We start from the raw sequence: 18405 nt of genomic DNA on the forward strand, positions 1-18405 counted from the left end.
AAACAACTTTAAGCACTTCAAATAACAACTGAACTGAAATGGAGAGAGAGACGACACGCGACACGGAGTGGCAGAATTCCACCCCAGAGAGTATTGGCCCCAAACCTTGGCGCCCCTTTCGGTATTTCTTTATATTGCATCAACACAGTACAAGCCGGTACTCCAAACTCTGCACCTTCGTACTGAAGCATGCCAAAGAATGAGCCCTAGCCTCATATTTAAAGGCCCTTGGCCTGAAAAGCAGTTATAGTAAAAAGCCTTTAAAACTCAAAAGCTTCTGGTCCAGAAGCAAAGCCAAAAAGCTGCCAGCGTAAATCATGGAAATCCGTACAGCCTGCCACGTCGCAAAACGCAGAAATCTGTCCTTAGGGTTAAGGTTAGGGTTAGGGTTTCTGCAGTTTTAGGGTTTCTGGCAGCAGAATTAGGGTTTGCAGGTTTTAGGGTTAGGGTTTCCAGAATTAGGGTTCAGCAGTTAGGGTTTCTGGCAGAAATCAGGGTTTGCAGGTTTTAGGGTTAGGGTTTCCAGAATTAGGGTTCAGCAGTTAGGGTTTCTGGCAGAAATTAGGGTTTGCAGGTTTTAGGGTTAGGGTTTCCAGAATTAGGGTTTCAGCAGTAAGGGTTTTTGGCAGAAATTAGGGTTAGGGTTTCTGCTCTCGGTCAACCACGTCATCACTCTGTGACACTTCTTCTGTTGCTTGTTCCTTTTAGAGTTTAGGCCCCTCGGTCGGTAGCTCCGTTCTTCAGTAGGTCGACACGTCAGCAGTTTGTTACATCGTGTGATGTGACTCTCGATTGGTACATGTGCTAGATGTGTTCCTAGTGCATCGGTACTAACAGTCAGTGTCTGCTAAGGCAATTTATGGCTGCTAAGGCAATTTATGGCTTTTGTCTATTTTGGAGGCGTAATCAAGGGCGATTACAATGCTTTCAAGAGGGGGTATGTCACAAATCAGTGACGTGGCATGGCTTGGCTATGGGCAGCGGTACACACCCCAGCTCGCGGGAAAAAAAACAGTCCCGGAAATGACGCTACAGGGCTGGCGTGGCTGCTGCTAACGTGGCGCTGCAGTACGGACGCCCCCGTTTGGCGCAGTTGTTGACACGTGGCAACAGGGGGGACGGTAAGCTTTTGGGGGACAGCTTTTGGCTACGTGAAATAAGGGGCTGAAAGCTACACAAAAATAGTTGCTTTAATTTTCACGCAAGGCAGTAGAGAGAAAACCTTTTTTCTTTAATTTAATTAAGCCTTGTGAGAGGCCAACTTTTAGAAATTTACAGCTTTTGGTTTTTAAAGCTTTTGAGGCTCTGCTTTTAGCATCCCTTGTATCTTTAAATAAGCAGGTAAGGCCTCTTACAACTCAGAGCATCTGGACGCAGAGTCTGAGTGTGAGCGCCTGCCCGCACTCTTGTACTGTGAACACAAAAAGAAATACCAAAAGGGGCGCCAATCTTTGGGGCCAATATCTCTAGGCACGGAACTCCGCCGGGCCAATGTCGAATAAATTGTGAACTGTGAACTGTTTTGAAGTGGTTATTTGGTGTTGTCGCGGTAGATTCTTGACTTGAAGTGTCCAAGTCCGTTACAAGCTTTCTAGAGAGCTACTCGACCCAGGCTCTAGCACCTATATAAGTGACCCATTGGGTGCTTGAAGAAGGCAGAAGACACAGCAGCACAATAGCACCAAGCAGTGCCCGCAATACCAAGCATCTCCTAGCGTTTTCGCAAGCAGTACCTAGCGTTTTGGCATCAACGTTTTCAACCAGCAACAACGTTTTGCTTTCCCCGGCTTCCCGCCGCAATACCACAACAGACCAGCACTTCCCTCGTCGCGGTCGCGCGTTCCGTCGCGACCAAGACAGCAAAACGGTTTTCAGCCAGCACATCAGTTAGGTTTTTCAGTTTTCAGCCATCGTCGTTCGACGACAGCCGATCAACCGTAGCCTCGCCACCCTAGCAGATCCTCATAAGCATTCCCAGTAATTTCAGATTTCAGCCACCAGCATCAAGAGCATTTTCAGATTTCAGCCCTTGGCCTCGACATCGTCGTCGTCGACATCATTGTCGTCATCGTCAAGCATCACAACATTTAGAACCATTGTACCAAACACTGTGCAATCTAAAGCAAATACCTATCTAATAGAGAGAGGGGCCCTTGGAGGGGGGTTTACCGTTTGGGACCCCATTTGGTGTCGTATCTCTCTCTCTCTCTCTCTCTCTCTCTCTCTCTCTCTCTCGCTCTCTCTCTCTCTCTCTCTCTCTCTCTTATTTGAGTCATTGCACATTCTCTCATTAAGTTAAGGAAGGCTCTCCCTTCCTCTAAGGAACCTTGAGCACTCACTCATCACTCATCTTGAGCATTCACCATCATTCTCTTCCGCTGCACATTACATTGATATCAGAGCTCTTTGGCAGTGTTCGGTATCATCACTCAAGGAAAGAAGCACAAAGAACCACAATTATTTTTTTGCTTGTTGTGATCGCACGTAACCCAAGACCACTTGGGCATGTTGATCCCTAATCTGTGTTTTTGAAGAGTGGCAGATAACCCAGAAAAGAAGGGCTTGTCCAGACTCCCCTCGTTCCTCTTTTCCACTCATTGAGAGCAAACCTTGCACTTAGCGGTAAGCCAATCAACGTGAGGTGGGAAAAAGAAACCTTGGTGTGAGTGCAAGGCGGCCAAGGGGTGCACCCGCAAGAAGGAGTTGAGCGTGGGTAAGAAAAAAGCCTTCTTAAATGCAGTTTGCAAGCCAAGAACCCAAGTACCAAAGAACACCAAGTACCCAAGAACTCGGTGCATGGTCATCATGTAACAAACTTGGACACCCCAAGTCAAGATTCTACCACTACACAACAGAGATTCACTTCAAAACAGTTCACAATTTCACACTTCAGTCGACATGGCCCGGCGTAGTTCCGTGCCTAAAGATATTGGCCCCAAAGACTGGCGCCTTTCGGTATTTCTTTTTGTATTTATCTGTGTTCAAAGTACAAGAGAGCGAGTAGGTTCTTACTTCAGACTCTGCATCCACATGCTCTAAGAAGTGAGGGCCTAACCACTTATTTATTGGTTACAAGGGATACCCAAAAGCAGAGCCCCAAAATCAAAAGCTTAAAGGCTTTTCAAAAATAAAGCAATTCATTCCAAAAGCTGCCAATTCAGCCTACGTAGGTTTCAACCAACGCAAAAGCAACAATTTTCGTACACATGTCAGCGCTTTTTGCGACGCAAAATCTGAAAGTCCGTACATCCTGCCACGTCAGCTTGTCGACGCGTTTTACGGGGGTTTTGTACAGTCTGCTACCACATCACTGTTCGGGCAGTCTGCCACCGGTTTGTGACATACCCCCCCCCCCCCCCCTTGAAAGCATTGTAATCACCCTCAATTACGCCTGCAAAACAGATAGAGGCCATAAACTGTCTTAGCAGACACTGACTGTTAGTACCGACGCACTAGACAACACATCTAGCACATGTACCAATCGACGGTCACATCACAGGACATCACTTGACAAATCACATTCAAAAATCATTCCAAATCTCAAACCATGATTAATCAGCAACGTATTTAGCAATCACATCTAGATCCAATCGGGACCTCACAGATGCCCGATTAACTAATCCATCTTGCATACATGTCTATAGAGATTTATGAGACCAAAATGCTGCAGTCATTTCGTCTATCAGTTCCTGCACTCAAACAAGTCAAGTACAAATCAATCATTATCATTTTCATTATCAGGAATTCCAGTTCATAAAGTCATAAAGCAGAATACTGTCAACCCAGCAATATCCCTGAAACCCAAAGAAACATTAGTGACTCTATATCAAAATATCGAGGCAATCTGTCGACAAAGGAGCGGAGTGACTCCCCTCTTGTGCAAACCCCCTGCACTAAATTCGCCCATGCTGAAGTCGGCGGGGGTTCTATCGGAGTAGACTATGCTAAACCGGATGCTTCAAGGTAAAGTTCCACAATCTGAGGAGTATCTGCTAGGTCCTCCTCAATCCACTTTGCATCCAATGCATGATAGTTCTTGAATTTAACCAAGAACCACCTAATCACTTTACCTTTAATCTTTCTATCTTTATGTGCCAGTATCTATTCTGGAACGAGTATCTCCTCGCTTTCCTCCATTTTGGGTGCTCATCTGGCTCCCCATCATCGGGCACATCGCCTTTAAAAGGCTTAAAGAGACTCACATGAAAAGCATTGTGAATTCTCTAAGTATCGGGCAGCTTCAATCTAAAGGAGACCGTGTTTATCTTTTCTTTGATCTGGAAAGGACCATAGTATCTCATGCTAAGCTTTGGAAAAAGCCGCGCCTTTCCCTTTTTCTTTCTGAGGCGTGCCTTCTCAGAACGTAAGAGCACCCAATCATCCTCCTTTAATTTCAAATTACCACAGTGTCGATCTGCTGCCTTCTTGTGTCTTTCTTGATATTTCTCTAAAACCTCCCGGACCTTGGCAAAAGCAGTGTCCAAGTCCCTCGTGTATTGGTCGGCTTCAAAAATCTTATCTTTCGTGCTTAGGAAGGGTGGAACCTTCGGAGCACCTTCAATAATCTCAAATGGCGCCTTCCTCGTCGAAGAGTGAATCGTGTTATTGTAAGCAAATTCCACCAAAGGAAAAAACTTTGCCCATTGAGTCTTTTAATCCGAAATGTAAGACTTCAATAAATCCAATACGCTTGAATTTGCAATCTCAGATTGCCCATCTGTCTACAGGTGGAAAGATGACGAGAACTGTAACCGAGTGCCAATGTTCTCCCAAATAGCCTTTCAAAATAAACTCATGAATCAAGGATCTCTGTCAAAGACTGTTGTCTCAGGCATGCCATGTAATCTGAATATCTGGGCAATAAACAGTCTCGCTAAATGATCCGGCTTGACTGTTTTCTTCACTGGAATGAAACGAGCATGCTTGCTAAATCTGTTAATAACAGTCCAGATACCATCGTGCCCACTCCGTGTCTTCGGAAGATCAAATATGAAATCCATAGCAATACTTAAGTGGGAATGGGTAAAGGCTGTAACAATCCCTGTGCTTTATGCTTGTCAAACTTGACCTTTTGGCATACCAAGCAACTGCGTTCAAAATCGTCCACGTCCTTCTTGAGTCTCGGCCAAAAGAAGTATCGCTCCACATCTTTCAAGGTGGTATCAATGCCACGGTGACCCATAAATGGTGGACAGTGGCATTCAGTTAGAACCTTTTCCCTCAACGGCTGTGTAACGCACAACACCGTTTTCTTCATCGAGTAGCCATCCCGAATGGAATATCCCGCTACTACCTCCCCATTCTGTACTCGACTGAATACATCTGCAAAATCTTGATCTATGGCGTACTAATCGACCATGTCCTCGAGGCTTCTATGATGAATCGCGGAAATAGCCAAGACCAACAGCTTCCGAGACAAAGCATCTGCCACCAAGTTCTTTTGTCCCTCCCTGCACATGGACAATCTGGAAGTGAAACTGTGACAAGATGTTAGCCCACCGCATCTGCTTTTCAGTGAAGACCGTAAAATCGACTCCAAGTAGATAATATCGTCACTGAGTAAGAGCATGGATACCCGCCAAAAGCTCTTTCTCATATATATGTGTTGTCAATTCCGGCCTTGAGAACAATTGGCTCTCATAGGCAATGACATGGCCTTCTTGCATTAAGACCGCACCCAGACTACGACCACAAGCATCACAATATACTTCGAATGACTTCTGCATATCCGGCAAAGTCAAAATTGGTCCCGTAGTCAAATTCTATTTCAAAGTCTGAAAGGCTTTCACCTCTGTGGGTCCCCACGAGAAAACGACTCCTTTTAGTGTCAAGATATGCAAAGGGGAAGCAACCTCTGCAAACTTTCTAATGAACCGCCGATAGTAAGAACATAAGCCCAAGAAGCTTCTAACTTCATGGACATTCTTCAACGCAGGCCAATCACGAACAGTCTTAATCTTGGCCGAGTCCATTCTCACTCCTGCTGCTGAGACGATGTGTCCCAAAAAGTGTATCTCTGATAAGAAAAATTTACTCTTCTTTGCATTGATCACCAACTTGTGATCTCGCAATGCTTGAAAGACCTGTAGCAGATGTTCTCTATGTTCTGCCTCATCCTTGGAGAAGACAATAATGTCATCAAAGAAAGTGCCAACAAAAGATCTGTACTCTCTACAAATCATGTCCATCATTCGGTTAAAAGTCGTTCGAGCATTGATAAGGCCAAAAGGCATCACCAAAAATTCATATAAACCGAAGCTCGTCCGAAAAGCTGTCTTATAGACATCTCCCGGCGCAATTCGGATCTGATGATATCTACTCTTCAAATCGATCATGCTAAAACAAGAGGATCCCTATAGTCGGTCAAGAATATCACCGATCCTTGGAATCGGAAATCTATTCTTGATAGTGATTTTATTGAGAGCTCTATAATCAATGCACATTCTCCAAGATCCGTCTTTCTTCAAAACCAAGAACACCGGAGAGCAGTAAGGTGAAGTACTCGGTTGGATAAGACCCTTTTCCAAGAGGTCTTTCACTTGGTTCATAATCTCTTCATTTTGGGCTCGGCTCACACGGTAAGGTGGCCGGTTCGGTGGTGTGCTTCTAGGTATTAGGTCAATGGTATGATCCTCAGGACGAGCTGGTGGCAACTCGCCTGGCAGGCCCTCTGAAAAGCAATCGGCATGAGTATGGAGAAAATCTTGGCGTACTTCATCAAGTTCACATATATTTGTCTTATGTTCATCATTCAACTCTTTTCAAAAAGATCGAGTAAACAAACAAACTGGATTTCATTAATTTAGAAACGGTCAAAGCCGATACAATAGGGACGGACTCGCCCTTCAGTTTCACATCAGGTACAATGTTTCGGCCCTTTTCAGTAGTCAATGTCGCCTTCTTCGCTCGATAATCGATCACGGGGTTGTTCTTATGGTACCAAGGGACTCCCAAGAGGACATCGCAATCTTCCAAGGGCATTATGTAGAAGTCCTCGTGCCCCAAATACCCCTGACAATGCAACCGAAGTTTGCCAATGACAGGTGTAATGGCCACATCCCTGCCGCCGGGTGCCGCTAGAACTGCCTCTGCTTGTGGTCCCATCGGATCATGTGTAATCTCGAGCCGCGCCGCCAATTCAAGTGAAATGAAGTTGGCCTTGGCTCCTCCATCAAAGAAAATCAAGGCTTCTTGATCTTTCACTTTGCCCCAAGCTCGGCAAAGTTCTGTACTTTCATCTATCGTGCTTGGGTCAGTACCCATGCAATCTGGAACCAGTCCTGCTTTCATCTTGCCTTTTCGTCCAAGTTCCTCAACTGCTCTCGAACTCTCTGGCCCGTCTTCATTCTATTCTTGTTGTGCCTTTTTAAGGCACTTCACGGAGACGTGCCCATGTTCCCCGCATCCAAAACACTTCCCCTCTTGGCCCTCTCTCGAAGAGTGAGCCGGGGTCATGAATCCTTATCTTTCTTTTCTTGGGGGCTCTTTTTCTTTCTACTTTCATTATTAGAAGTCTGTTCGGTTCTCTGAGTAAGGATCTCATCTGTGGGGTAAGTCAGATTGCCTGAATGTATGGCGAAACCCCGTTTTGCATGGCCCATCAATTCTTGAATAGAATCTGACTTTTATTCTAAGCAATGATCTTAGATCTCTGTAGAAAGTCCACAACAAAACCGCTCAATCTGTTCTTTAAACGAGTTCTTCTTAAATGAAGAAGCTGGTAGAAAAGAGCTCCAAACTCTCTCGCAATACGCGTCCGGAGAATCTCTCTTGGTCATCAGAAAATGATTTCAAGCAGTTTGTATATCTCGTTCGTGCTCCCGAGTCAGCCAAAAAGAAATAAAAAGCCTTTTGAATTTCAATCATTTAACCGGAGCTTCCTTGTTCAGTAGAAGGGTGGACCACCATGTTCGAGCGTTTCCCTTGAAGAAAGAGGTAGCCCTCCAAATCTTGGAGTGCTCTGAGTTATGCCCTCCAGAGAAAGCTATGTCAAACTGCTATATGAAGGCCAAAGCCCTCGAAGCATCTCAGAATCCAGAAAAAGTGTCAAACTTAATTGACTGTCCACCTTCTTTAAATTCTCTAGCTTTCTTGCTTTTATCTTCGAGGAAGTCGTACTGGTTGGCTTTATAGAAATGCTTCTTTGTGTAAAACATGTGATCGTCGGAGTCCGAACTATTTGAGGATGAGTCCTCTGTAGAACTGTTAGAAATTGGGCAAAACTTAAGCTTCTTTGCCTTTTTCTTGCCCTTTCCGAGGCTTTGCTTTTTGCTTCGCTTTTTCCCTTTCCTGTCTTCTTCGCTCGAGTCAGGAGAGCTAGAAGAACTGTTAGAAGAAGAAGAAAAAGAACTGGATAGATCTTCAAATCGTACACGCTTCTTCTGCTTTTTTGCCGATGCAAAAGTAGATTGATGACCCAAATATCCCGGGAAGTCGGTTCCTTTCTTCGGCTTTTTGTCATGCTTTTTGGCTTTGTTGTTTGCGTCCAAAAGCTGACTGATCCGTGCATCAACCACCTCTTCCAATTCTTGTTTTGTAAACATCCTCCGAGCTGGAGGTTTCTTGAGTGCTGGTTTGATGGGTGGCTCTCTGGCCTTCTGCCCCACTGGGTGTGCACCTCTTCGAAGGATTGCTGAGTCAAAAATTTCGTAAATTTTGGATCCTTCGCAATGTTGATCATCATCTTTGTTGCGTCGTCAACCACTTGTCGACGTTCCATCTCTTCAATCTCTGCCTGAGTAGGCCGAGGTGGGCCATACTCTTCATGCGAATCTTCTTCGTGATCTCCTCCCGCATTCCCAGATGCAAAAAAAGTCGATTGTTCTCTGTTGGAATCCGTAAGTGTCGCGAGAAAAGGATCGAATTTCCCGGTAGAATAGAAATCGGCCGCGCTCTGATACCACTCTAACAAACTTCGACACCCCAAGTCAGAGATTCACTTCAAAACAATTCACAATTTCACACTTGAGTCGACATGGCCCGGAGTAGTTTTGTGCCTAGAGATATTGGCCCCAAAGACTGGCGCCCCTTTCGGTATTTCTTTTTGTATTAATCTGTGTTCAAAGTACAAGAGAGCAGGTAGGTGCTCTAAACCCTAGAAGTAGGTACAGCTTGTCCCCATGCACATAGGGTTTGATGTGCACGTGACATCCCCCCCCCCCCTTTTCAAGGTGAGGTACTGGTACCGAGCTATATGGCATGTATAATCTGCCAACAACTCTTGGAGCATTCTTCGTCGGCCACACTACTGGGTGGGTCCCGCGATACTTGAACTTCAGGATGGTCTGCAGTGCTTTCTTCTATGGGCAGCGCGAAAGCGACAGAAGAATCTACTTCTGCTCCAATGCTTCAGGTCCATCTTCTAAAATCTTCTCTGAGGAATATCCCTGAAACCACTTCAAACACAATATATAGACATATCCGTTCCTTGTCGAGTGATTGAGAAAAGACTATTCTTCCTAAATGACTTTGCATGAAATGTAAACGAACGATGTGACGGAGTGCCAAACCGTTCACTAAGTACATGCAAAAAATGCGATCTAAACTTAACCTAAAACTGTTGATTGTGGCATACCACAACGGAAATGCCAATGCTTGACGGACAATCGTGCTAGTGCTTTTGCTGTGATTGTGTCCTGCCAAGGAATGAACATGCAAAACCTGCTGACATGACGTACAATCGTGAAACATTGTGGATTCCTTGAATGCGAAATTTCTATCTTTTCTACAGTGTTGTTCATGCATCTGTGCTTATCCGTGAGTGAATCATGTGCATCATGCAATATGGCATTCCTATGAAAAGGTAACACATAAAGACGGTGACAAAAATATAAGAGACCGTCACGAATGAGAGACTCAAATTTTTTTTTGATAAGTTATTTTTTGGCTTATAATTTGCAAGGTCGTGGGGCTGTCTTTGTCCCTGCTCGACCCAACTTTTCCCTCCTATATAAGGAGCCTTTGGGCGCTAGGATTTGGCAGAAGGGGCAGCAGCAGCAGAAGAAGAACTTGCAGACTTGGAATCATAGGCCATCACCTAGCAATTTCAGCCCCTTCTCACCAACGTTTTCAACCCTAGATAATCAGCGTTTTCAGCCCTTGATGACCAGCATTTTTCAGCCTGAACAACCAACGTTTTCATCTTGGAAGCGCCAACAACTTTCAGCCTAGCCTCATCATGGTTGTAGTTCCCTAGCCATTGACATTGCTAGCAGATTCTGGCGTTCAGCCATAGCGTCGTTGTCATTGTCGTCGACATAGACCCCAACACCTAGTACCTCTTGTGCCTTGGCTCAACATAAGGACCCACATAACCCATCAAGAACCTTACGGTTGTCGACATCATCCGTCATCGTCGTCGACATAGACCCATCAGTACATCGTCGTCGACATAGATCCATCAGAACCTCGCTGTCGCCGACATAGACCCTAGCAATACCTCGTCATCGTTGTTGACATAGAACTCATCAGTACTTTAGTACCCCGCAGTACCTGCAATACCATCAATACCCACTAGTCCCCAGCATCAATAGCATCAATACCCATTAGCATCAACATCTCAACATTTAGCACCATTGTATGAGCATCGTGCAAGAATAAAGAAAGTACTTTCTCTGGCAAGAGAGCAAGGGGGCCCTTGAGGGTTTGGGACCAACATACCGTGTCCTCTCTCTCTCTCTCTCTCTCTCTCTCTCTCTCTCTCTCTCTCTCTCTCTCTCTCTCTCGTGTCTCTCTTTCCATTCAGTTCAATTCTTTCAAGTGAAGTAAAGTGTCCCTTATGTTTGTGTGGAGTACTAGATCCGAGCTAAATCCTTAAACATCTTCCACTGCACCTGACATTGGTATCAGAGCTCTCTGCGTGCTTCGACTTCGCAAACTCAAGGGAAGAACCATCAAGTATCCCAAGAACCACCAAGAACCCAAAGAACCCAAGTAGAACCAAGAACCCAAAGAATCTTTCCTGGTTTTTTTTTTCCTAAAAGAATCTTCAAGCCCGGATCCCGGACTTATTAGCTCCCCTCTTTATTGCCATGTCTTTGAAGGAAGATCGACATCAAATACACGTAAATCTAGATCTTGAGTAGCAAGATCTACTTGCCTCTTATGCGGATATGGAAGGGACGCATTCGCATTCGCATGTAGCGTGCATCCATTTCCGCCGACAAGAAACACTTGGGAATACCTCCGAGCACCCTTACCTTTCAGCTTCACCCGCAATGTTTTCATGACAGGACTATTCGAGTGGTCGTACTTATTCGCAAGGCAGAGTCAGCACCAAGGCTGGTATTCTATGACAGTAGTAAGGCTACCTAGCGACTCGTATGGTTGGTGTTTACATTGCACCAGACCTACATCCGTAGTATCCACAAGTTCAGAGGAGTTTTCATCAGCTTATGCATCCACAAGCATTAGAAGCAGTCAACATCAGAAGTCCAGAAAGCATCCAAAGATGGAATTTCGGTAGTTGTGCCTCACCTTTAATAGGGGGGGATGTCACGCACTTCACTTGCGCTACGTGGACATGCTTCTACTACAATCTAGCATGAGTCTTAGCTTGGGACCTAGCCTGGCACTTTGTGAGCCTCTAGCAGGACGTGCATGCCCAAGCCGGTCATAGTTGCATACCCTCTCTTGCACAAGACAACATTTCAGCATGTAGGTAATTTGCCGCTCGTGAACCACCTCTTAGCATGCTATTTTTAATAAGTTATTTTTTGGCTTATAATTTGCAAGGTTGTGGGGCTGTCTTTGTCCCTACTCGACCCAGCTTTTCCCTCCTATATAAGGAGCCTTTGGGCGCTAGGATTTGGCAGAAGAGGCAGCAGCAATAGAAGAACTTGCAGACTTGGAATTGCAGGCCAGCACCTAGCATTTTCTGCCCCTTCTCACCAGCGTTTTCAGCCCTTGATGACCAGAGTTTTTCAGCCAGAATGGCCAGCGTTTTTATCTTGGAAGCGCTAGTAGCTTTCAGCCTAGCCTCATCATGTTTGCAGTTCCCTAGCCATCGACATCACTAGCAGATTCCGACATTCAGTCATAGCGTCGTCGTCATCGTTGTCGACATCGTCGTCGTCGTCGTTGACATAGACCCCAACACCTAGTACCCCTTGTACCTTGGCTCGGCATAAGGACCCACAGAACCCATCAAGAATCTCGCCGTCGTCGACATCATCCGTCATCGTCGTCGACATAGACCCATCAGAACCTCGTTGTCGTCGACATCATCGTCGTTGACATAGATCCCAACAGCACCTCGTCGTTGACATAAAACCCATTAGTACCTCAGTACCCCACAGTACACTCGGTACCATTAGTACCCACCAGTACCTAGCATCAAAAGCATCAATACCCATTAGCATCAGCATCTCAATATTTAGCTCAGCATTGTGCAAGAATAAAAAAGTACTTCCTTTGGCAACAGAGCAAGGGGGCCCTTGAGGGTTTCGGTATGTCCTCTCTCTCTCTCTCTCTCTCTCTCTCTCTCTCTCTCTCTCTCTCTCTCTCTCTCTCTCTCTCTCTCTCTCTCTCTTTTCATTTAGTTGAGTGTAGTTCTTTCTAGTGAAGTAAAGTGTGACGTGTCTATTGTGTTTGTACGAAGTACTAGATCCGAGCTAAATCCTTAAACATCTTTCGTTGCACCTGACACATCTACATGATTATGAGAAACTTGGGACACATTAGTGCTTTCAGTGATTGCATTAACAGATGATGTTAATTCTGTAAAGAAAGAGGATGCAAGAGAGCTACACAAGACAAGCACAAAGCACACAGAGATGGAAAGCTTCTTCTTCACCTCACAGAAAAGAGAGTACAAAATGACTAAGTGCTAAAACTGAAAAGTAGCACATATGTACATGCGGTCACTAAGTGTGAACTCGCTAGAAGCGTACTAGGCTGGCACTATAAGTGTAGTCCAGCTATAGAATCATTGGAAGAGATCCTCCGTGTCGGTCACCTAACGCGCCAATGAGTAAATGCCATAAGCGACCAAGACCCGTAGTGGATGCCAACTCAAGATGTAGAGCTCGACATCTCGACAAATTCTGTGGGTTCTTTTGGTGCTTTCTTAGGACAAACTCTTTTATTGTGACCTTTAGTGTGACATTCAAAACATCTTCCTTCCTTTGCAAATTCGGTTCGTTCTTCAAGAGTTAACCAACCTCTCTAATAGAGAGGGGAGCCCTTGGAGGGGGGTTTGGGACCCCATCTGGTGTCGTATCTTCTCTCTCTCTCTATCACTCCCAGTACTTTCTCTCACAGTTTCCACTCTCTTGTTTGGGTCATTGCTCATTCTCTCATTAAGTTAATGAAGGCTCTCCCTTCCTCTTAAAAGGAACCCTAAGCACTCACTGATTACTCATTCTGAGCATACACCATCATTCTCTTCCGCTGCACATTACATTGGAATACGATTAGAAAAGGACATAACAGGAGTGCCATTTTGCTTAAGACCACGCAATCTTCTATTAACCGATCTAGGTACTCCGGTGGCATGAAACGAGCCTTGAACTTGTCTTGGAAGTCGCTCCAACTGAGAGAGGGGTATGCCTTCCTCGGCATGCTCAAGATGCTCAGCCAACTGTGACTCCTGCCAAGCTTGATATCAATTAATGGCATCATGTGCTAGATACATGGAAGCAATCAGAACTTTACTGTTGCTTGTTTTCTTGTTGGTCGCAAAGTGAGCATTAAATTGATGCAACCAAGAATGAATCACAGAAGCATCCATCTTACCATCATACTTACTGAACGTCACCTTCTCACTGACTGGATTGTTGAAGTCGTCGCCTCTACCTGTGCTACGTGATGACTTGGCCTCCTCCTTGAGTGGCTCGCTCTTCGTAGAGAGTACCTCTAGGATCAACTTCTGGTCCCTCTGTGCCTCTCGCTCTAACTCTAGAGCCGCTCGCTTTTCTTCAGTCGCTATGCATTGAGGCTTGCGTGCTTGCTCACGCTCGAGCTCCATAGCTGCTCTTCTTTCTTGAGCTGCTATGCGTTGAGCTTCGCGTGCTTGCTCACGCTCAAGCTCCATAGTTGTCCTTCGTTCTTCTTGTTCCCTATCCATGGCGGCACATTGAGCCTCTTGTTATAGTATCATCTCCATCATTGACTTGATCAAAGGTTCCATAGAGCTTGGTACAAATTCATGGCGTAGATTGGGATGGGGGAAGATCGGGGAACAGTCCTCCTGGTCCTCCTGGTGTAGAAAATGTCTCCTGCAACTCCACTCCCATCACCTTCATGCAAAGTATCCATTCCACTTCGGGTGGTATCACAAACCGGTGATGTGTAGCAGACTGCCCGGACAATGACGTGGTAGCAGACTGTATGGAACCCACGTAAAACGCGTCGATAGGTTGACGTGGCAAGATGTACGGACTTCCGGATTTTGCACCGCAAAAAGCGCTGACATGCGTACAGAAATTGCTGCTTTTGCGCTGGCTGAAACCTACTGAGGCTGAATTGGAAGCTTTTGGGATAAATTGCTTTATTTTTGAAAAGCCTTTAAGCTTTTGATTTTGGGGCTCTGCTTTTGGGCATCCCTTGTAACCAGTAAATAAGTGGTTCGGCCCTCACTTCTCAGAGCATCTGGACGTAGAGTCTGAGAGTGGCAACGTAGGAGGTGTTCTGGTACCTTTGTGAGCCTGTACGCAGGACGTGCATGTCTAGGCACTTAAGAGTAGTTGCATACCCTCTGATTGCACAACCAATTAGCAGTAGCATCAGTACCCAGCATAAGCATTTTCACAGCATGAACTCAATTTTCCCAAACTGCCCGTGAACCACCTCTTGCAGTCAATTTATTAATGAAGTGACTTTTCAACTACCCAAATCGTGGGGCTTTCTGGAGAGCTGCTCGACCCAAGCTCTGGCACCTATATAAGTGACCCATTGGGCGCTTGAAGAAGGCAGAAGACACAGAAGCATGGTAGCACCAAGCCGTGCCTGGGATACCAAGCATCTCCTGGTGTTTTCTCAAGCAGTACATAGCGTTTTGGCATCAGCATTTTCAGCCAACAGCAGCGTTTTGCTTTCCCCGGCTTCCCGCCGCAACACCACCGGGGACCAGCACTTCCCTCGTCGCGGTGGCCCGTTCCATTGCGACCAAGCTAGCAGAATAGGTTTCAGCCAGTAGATCAGGTAGTGTTTTTCAGTTTTCAGCCATCGTCGTCGCCGACGACGGCCGGTCAGCCATAGCCTCACCACACTAGCAAATTCCCATCAACATTCCCAACGATTTCAGATTTCAGACACCAGCATCAAGAGCATTTTCAGATTTCAGCCCTTAGCCTCAACATCATCGTTGTCATCGTCATCAAGCATCACATCATTTAGAACCATTGTACCAGACTTTGTGCAGCCTAAAGCAAATACCTCTTTAATAGAGGGGGGGCCCTTGGAGGGGGTTTGGGACCATCTAATGTCGCATTTATTCTCTCTCTCTCTCTGTGCACTTTCTCTCACAGTTTCCACTCGAGTTTGGGTCACTGCACATTCTCTCGTTTAAGGAAGGCTCTCCCTTCCTCTAAGTGAAAGGAACCTTGAGCACTCACTGATCACTCATCCTAAGCATATACCATCAATCTCTTCTGCTGCACATTACAACATGCACATAGAGTTAGATGTGCACGTGATGAAGGACCTTCAAATATGAGCCTAGGGGGAGTTATTTTGGGATTCAGCACTAGGTGAGTGGCAATAAAAACTACCGTCAAGAGGCACCTAGTTCAGGGCCAGTGCATCTGAGAGTGGAACTCCGTCACTTCACATCTCGTCTTGAGTGTTCTCTTTTCAATTCAAGTGTTTAAGTGCTAAAGTTGTTTCCAGCTGTTCTTTCCAGTAGGCACGTGGTGCCCCTCTGGTTTCATCAGCCAGCAATGTCAACATTTGTCCATATAGTCCCATGACTTGTGACGGAAAGTGCACGTTGCTGCGCTGATATCTCGGCTCTGTGTTCAGCTCTACTCTGTCCAGTCCAATTCAATGATGCCACGTTACCTTTTTGTGACACACCCCCACCGTCAAAGAAAAGTAATCACCCTTGATTACGCCTGCAAAAGGCTTCTGCTTTTGTTAACTGGCCCCAAAAAGCAGCTCCCAACGCAAAATCTACCATGTAAGCCTTGTTTGCATGCTGCCGTGCTAACATGTCCGGCTGCCACATAGCATCTGTCTGTACAGTCTCATGATTTCCAGCGCACAATCCGCGGCTGCCACATAGCATCTGTCAGTACAGTCTCATGATTTGCAGCGCACAATCCGCGGCACAAAATCTGAGTTGCTGTGCTGATACCTGGACTGTTAGTTTGGCTTCCCGTTTGACTCTACTCTGTCTGGTCCAGTTTGGTGATGCCACACCAGCTTTTTGTGACTCCCCACAGTAATCAAATGAAAAAGCAAGATGCTACTTTTTTGAATCCTCTATGTCAAAGCCTTGCAATGTCTCCTACAAAAAATGCAAAAAAAATCAAGAAACAAATTGGGTGTATTTTCCTACCTCACATCACAATTGGCAACATACAACGTTCTTTGCCAAGAAAGGCCTCCACTAAAAGACCCAAAAGTTTTATGAGCTCCTCTCTAAGAATAATGAGTCAATTTAACACAGACCTTCTTAGTAAAAGATAACCATAAAAAAACCACACAATCAGATCCTAGAATACGGCTATTGGCTCATAGACTGAAAAAGGCCCTAAAATGTAAAAACTTACTTAAGGCTTCTAAGTGATAAAAGGCTAATGAACCTTCAACAAAAGTACTAGAGACTACCTTTGAACAGCACTGAACCATTCTGATAATCACGAAAGGGAAGGGGAGGAACGGGGGGGGGGGGGGGGTTTGTTGCAGGCCAAGAAAAAGTAGAGACAAATCAGTATAAAATTGCAAACAATAAAAAGGGAAAGGGGCAAGAGAGTAGAGAGAGAAAATTCATTGATATTAGCAAACAATAAAATACCTGTGATTCAGTGAATACACTAATGCATTGCACTTAACACAAAACCACCTACAAGAACAAAAAGGCACCAGACTCAAAATATTTTTTCCAAGTAGACATTATCCACTCTGCCAAAAAGTCCCTCTCTCTCACTTTCTCTCTCTCTCAGGCCCCGCACATGCAGCCTGCAAAGATAATTTAAGCATGGAGCAGCTCCACAACATGACTCCACATGAATTGGGTGTAATCTACATTATCTACATCACATATACACATGCATTAGGTGCTTCCAACGGTTCTATCTGTTGTCAATGTGCCTAGAAGCTGTTATATAGCATAGATTCATCCACCACATAGATATAATATAGTTTCATGTTCATAGCATCGGAGGTTGCAACCTGCAATACAGCTCTCTGGCTGTGTGTGAAAATGCAGAGATTACAATTTGTGCACAGCTTGCTCAACGATGGAGCAATGAAAATGAGCTAAAACAAATAGAAACAGCATCGTACAAATCTACGACTTGGAACTCTTTAACCTAAAACCAAAAGAGCACAGAAAGGAGAAGAGATCTGGCGCGCGAAAATCGAACCTGGAGTCTGCAAGGTTGAGGCGGAGGCGGACGACGATGATATAACGATGGCGATGCCAGTACTTAACTCAGAATTTCTTTTCTCGCGCGCTCTCTTCCCTCCCTTTAACCGGGTGATTCTCGCGCGCTCTCTTCCCTCCCTTTAACCGGGTGACTGGAAATTTTGGTGCAAAATATGTGTCCACGATTCTTGAAAATAAATAGTCCAGAGAAATACTGTGCATGCGGCCCCCTTTGATTAGGAGCTGCGTCCCGCACAAGACCTGCTAGAGTGCAACCTCGATGCGCTCCAGGTCTCAGGATAACTTTGTGGGACTGCTTACATGGAGCGGAAGCCATGCACTGTACATTTTGTATGTCCCCAGGGGGTCGCAGCTCTAAGAAATCGCAAGTGGCAAGTGGTTTCCAACGAGATGACGCGCAGGGGGCCAAGTGGAACATGTATGCGAGCCACCGGTCCAAGGCAAAATCTCGGGAGGCAGCGACAATGCCGCATAGCGCTGGGAAATATTTTTTTATAATAATTGAAATTACCCCTACGAGCACCAATCGCTCGGGTGCAACATGGCTAGAGCGGAGTTTTTGAGGCTCATGTACGGGCTGCGAGAGTTCAAAACCTACAAGGCATTTGGAGTTTTTACTCTCCTAGCAAGGCAAGGAACAAAGTGGAGGAACCTGTGGAGATTTTGGGCAATAAAAATTGAAAGCATGGGGTGCTTATTTATTTGAAAGATTCTTTACCTTGATTGTGTAAGAGAGATTCTCAAAAAGTTGCAAGGAGAATTGCACCACTTGGCAGCAATCCATTGGTTTCTATCGAATGGAAAAAAGGGCTTCTATTGAAGGTATTGGTCACAGGTCATCTATACATGCATCT

General features: G+C 45.4%; 1 protein-coding gene across 5 annotated transcripts in view; it reads right to left on the minus strand.

Annotated features, from left to right (window-relative positions):
* LOC147457189 (uncharacterized) overlaps positions 1 to 17669 on the minus strand; it is an 83172-nt gene extending 65503 nt beyond the window's left edge. For 3 of the 5 annotated variants that reach the window (XM_086512158.1, XM_086512157.1, XM_086512153.1), the window contains exon 1: positions 17529 to 17669. The gene's annotated coding sequence lies outside the window, so the exon portion shown is untranslated. Of the gene's footprint in view, positions 1 to 16957; positions 17006 to 17528 lie in introns of all 5 variants that reach the window. The other 2 variants (XM_086512155.1, XM_086512156.1) reach the window with 2 other exon arrangements.
* Between the last annotated feature and the right edge of the window lie 736 nt (positions 17670 to 18405).

The sequence above is a fragment of the Adiantum capillus-veneris genome, chromosome 5, assembly GCF_014529385.1.
Source record: "Adiantum capillus-veneris isolate H3 chromosome 5, ASM1452938v2, whole genome shotgun sequence".
Taxonomy (NCBI): domain Eukaryota; kingdom Viridiplantae; phylum Streptophyta; class Polypodiopsida; order Polypodiales; family Pteridaceae; genus Adiantum; species Adiantum capillus-veneris.